The sequence below is a fragment of the Myotis yumanensis genome, unplaced genomic scaffold, assembly GCF_028538775.1.
Source record: "Myotis yumanensis isolate MYYU_CA2020_CCGP unplaced genomic scaffold, mMyoYum1.0.hap1 SCAF_46, whole genome shotgun sequence".
In the NCBI taxonomy this organism is placed as follows: domain Eukaryota; kingdom Metazoa; phylum Chordata; class Mammalia; order Chiroptera; family Vespertilionidae; genus Myotis; species Myotis yumanensis.
The window spans coordinates 11281-16095 of NW_027223797.1; positions in this window are offsets into that span (position 1 = coordinate 11281).

Below are 4815 nucleotides of genomic sequence, written 5' to 3' on the forward strand. Positions count from 1 at the left end.
TCTAGATGGTGCTTTTCTGCAGAAAGTGCTTCCAACTTTATGAATTGCTGTTTAGAAGCTCAGAATATGTGTATGAGGATGATAAATGAAGAGAATACTGTTTATATTTACAGGTGATTCTGATTAGACTGGCGTTTTCTGAATGGCTCAATTTAAACCTTTAAGATTCCTGGGTATACTTCTAGGAAAACTGTTTACTTTTCGTAAAACGCTTAACATACACAATGATAGTCCCTAGAAATGATTAGAAACATGTAAGAAACACTTGAAATGCTGGTACATAGAGCTGTTCTATCTTTATGTTCATGTTCAATCGGGGAGATTAGAGGTAGAATGCTGCGAAATGACGAGAGTACAGATAATGTTTACCATTCTGGCTAATTTAGATGATGTTTTTCCAAAGAAAGTGCTTTCAAACATTGAGAATTTCCATTTATAAAGCTCAGAATATGTGTGAAGCTGATAAATGAAGGGAATACTGTTTATATTTACAGGTGACTATGATTAGACTGGCGTTTTCTGAATGAAACACTTTAAATCCTGAAGATTCATGTATATACTTCTGGGAAAACTGTCTAATTTTGAAAAACTGTAAAAATACACAATGATAGTCCTGGGAAATGATTAGAAACATGTAGGAAACACTTGAAATGCTGGTACATAGAGCCGTTCTATCTTTATGTTCATGTTCAATCACGGAGATTAGAGGTAGAATGCTCCGAAATGACGAGAGTACAGATAATTTTTACCATTCTGGCTACATTAGATAATGTTTTTCCAAAGAAAGTGCTTTCAAATATTAAGAATTTCCATTTATAAAGCTCAGAATATGTGTGAAGCTGATAAATGAAGAGAATACTGTTTATATTTACAGGTGATTATGATTAGACTGGCGTTTACAGAATGACTCAATTTAAACCTTGAAGATTCCTGTAAATACTTGTAGGAAAACTGTCTACCTTTGGTAAAACTCTTCACATACACAATGATAGTCCCGAGAAATGATTAGAAACATGTAAGAAACACTTGAAATGCTGGTACATAGCGCTGTTCTCTGTTTATATTCATGTTCAATCACGGAGATTAGAGATAGAATGCTGCATAATGACGAGAGTACAGATAATGTTTACCATTCTGGCTACTTTAGATGATGTATTTCCGAAGAATGAGCTTTCAAATATTAAGAATTGCAGTTTATAAAGCTAGAATATGGGTATGAAGCTGATAAATGAAGAGAATACTGTTTATATTTACAACTGAGGCTGAATTGCCTGGCGTTTTCTGAATGGCACAGTTTATATCTAGGAGATTCCTGTGTATACTTTCAGGAAAACTGTCTACTTTTGGTAATACTCTTAAAATACACAATGATAGTCCCCGAAATGATTAGAAACATGTGAGAAACACTTTAAAGAGGGGTAAATATTGCCGTTCTATTCTGATGGCCTAGTTCAATCACCGAGATTAGAGGTAGAAAACTCTCAAATGAAGAGAGTAATGATAATGTTTACAATTCCCGCTACCCTAGATGGTGTTTATCCACAGAAAGTGCTTCCAACGTTATGAATTGCTGTTTAGAAGCTCAGAATATGTGTATGAGGATGATAAATGAAGAGAATACAGTTTATATTTACAGGTGATTCTGATTAGACTGCGTTTTCTGAATGGCTCAATTTAAACCTTTAAGATTCCTGGGTATACTTCTAGGAAAACTGTTTACTTTTCGTAAAACGCTTAACATACACAATGATAGTCCCTAGAAATGATTAGAAACATGTAAGAAACACTTGAAATGCTGGTACATAGAGCTGTTCTATCTTTATGTTCATGTTCAATCGGGGAGATTAGAGGTAGAATGCTGCGAAATGACGAGAGTACAGATAATGTTTACCATTCTGGCTACTTTAGATGATGTTTTTCCAAAGAAAGTGCTTTCAAACATTGAGAATTTCCATTTATAAAGCTCAGAATATGTGTGAAGCTGATAAATGAAGAGAATACTGTTTATATTTACAGGTGACTATGATTAGACTGGCGTTTTCTGAATGAAACACTTTAAATCCTGAAGATTCATGTATATACTTCTGGGAAAACTGTCTAATTTTGAAAAACTGTATAAATACACAATGATAGTACTGGGAAATGATTAGAAACATGTAGGAAACACTTGAAATGCTGGTACATAGAGCTGTTCTATCTTTATGTTCATGTTCAATCACGGAGATTAGAGGTAGAATGCTGCGAAATGACGAGAGTACAGATAATTTTTACCATTCTGGCTACATTAGATAATGTTTTTCCAAGGAAAGTGCTTTCCAATATTAAGAATTTCCATTTATAAAGCTCAGAATATGTGTGAAGCTGATAAATGAAGAGAATACTGTTTATATTTACAGGTGATTATGATTAGACTGGCGTTTACAGAATGACTCAATTTAAACCTTGAAGATTCCTGTAAATACTTGTAGGAAAACTGTCTACCTTTGGTAAAACTCTTCACATACACAATGATAGTCCCGAGAAATGATTAGAAACATGTAAGAAACACTTGAAATGCTGGTACATAGCGCTGTTCTCTGTTTATATTCATGTTCAATCACGGAGATTAGAGATAGAATGCTGCATAATGACGAGAGTACAGATAATGTTTACCATTCTGGCTACTTTAGATGATGTATTTCCGAAGAATGAGCTTTCAAATATTAAGAATTGCAGTTTATAAAGCTAGAATATGGGTATGAAGCTGATAAATGAAGAGAATACTGTTTATATTTACAACTGAGGCTGAATTGCCTGGCGTTTTCTGAATGGCACAGTTTATATCTATGAGATTCCTGTGTATACTTTCAGGAAAACTGTCTACTTTTGGTAATACTCTTAAAATACACAATGATAGTCCCCGAAATGATTAGAAACATGTGAGAAACACTTTAAATAGGGGTAAATAGAGCCGTTCTATTCTGATGGCCTAGTTCAATCACCGAGATTAGAGGTAGAAAACTCTCAAATGAAGAGAGTAATGATAATGTTTACAATTCCCGCTACCCTAGATGGTGTTTATCCACAGAAAGTGCTTCCAACGTTATGAATTGCTGTTTAGAAGCTCAGAATATGTGTATGAGGATGATAAATGAAGAGAATACAGTTTATATTTACAGGTGATTCTGATTAGACTGGCGTTTTCTGAATGGCTCAATTTAAACCTTTAAGATTCCTGGGTATACTTCTAGGAAAACTGTCTACTTTTCGTAAAACGCTTAACATACACAATGATAGTCCCTAGAAATGATTAGAAACATGTAAGAAACACTTGAAATGCTTGTACATAGAGCTGTTCTATCTTTATGTTCATGTTCAATCGGGGAGATTAGAGGTAGAATGCTGGAAATGACGAGAGTACAGATAATGTTTACCATTCTGGCTACTTTAGATGATGTTTTTCCAAAGAAAGTGCTTTCAAACATTGAGAATTTCCATTTATAAAGCTCAGAATATGTGTGAAGCTGATAAATGAAGAGAATACTGTTTATATTTACAGGTGACTATGATTAGACTGGCGTTTTCTGAATGAAACACTTTAAATCCTGAAGATTCATGTATATACTTCTGGGAAAACTGTCTAATTTTGAAAAACTGTAAAAATACACAATGATAGTCCTGGGAAATGATTAGAAACATATAGGAAACACTTGAAATGCTGGTACATAGAGCCGTTCTATCTTTATGTTCATGTTCAATCACGGAGATTAGAGGTAGAATGCTGCGAAATGACGAGAGTACAGATAATTTTTACCATTCTGGCTACATTAGATAATGTTTATCCAAAGAAAGTGCTTTCAAATATTAAGAATTTCCATTTATAAAGCTCAGAATATGTGTGAAGCTGATAAATGAAGAGAATACTGTTTATATTTTCAGGTGATTATGATTAGACTGGCCTTTACTGAATGACTCAATTTAAACCTTGAAGATTCCTGTAAATACTTGAAGGAAAACTGTCTACCTTTGGTAAAACTCTTCACATACACAATGATAGTCCCGAGAAATGATTAGAAACATGTAAGAAACACTTGAAATGCTGGTACAAAGCGCTGTTCTCTGTTTATATTCATGTTCAATCAGGGAGATTAGAGATAGAATGCTGCATAATGACGAGAGTACAGATAATGTTTACCGTTCTGGCTACTTTAGATGATGTATTTCCGAAGAATGAGCTTTCAAATATTAAGAATTGCAGTTTATAAAGCTAGAATATGGGTATGAAGCTGATAAATGAAGAGAATACTGTTTATATTTACAACTGAGGCTGAATTGCCTGGCGTTTTCTGAATGGCACAATTTATATCTAGAGACTCCTGTGTATACTTCTAGGAAAACTGTCTACTTTTGGTAAAACTCTTAAAATACACAATGATAGTCCCGGAAATTATTAGAAACATGTAAGAAACACTTTAAAGAGGGGTAAATAGAGCCGTGCTATCCTGATGGCCTAGTTCAATCACTGAGATTAGAGGTAGAAAACTCTCAAATGAAGAGAGTCATGATAATGTTTACAATTCCGGCTACACTAGATGGTGTTTTTCCAAAGAAAGTGCTTCCAACATTAAGAATTACTGTTTTATTTAGCTCAGAATATGTGTATGAGGCTGAAAAATGAAGAGAATACTGTTTATATTTACAATTGAGGCTGAATTGCCTAGCATTTTCTTAATGACAAAGTTTACATCCTGAAGATTCAGTTATCTACTTCTGGAAAAATGTCTAGTTTTGGTAAAACTCTTAAAATACAGTAGAATAGTCCCGGGAAGTGATTAG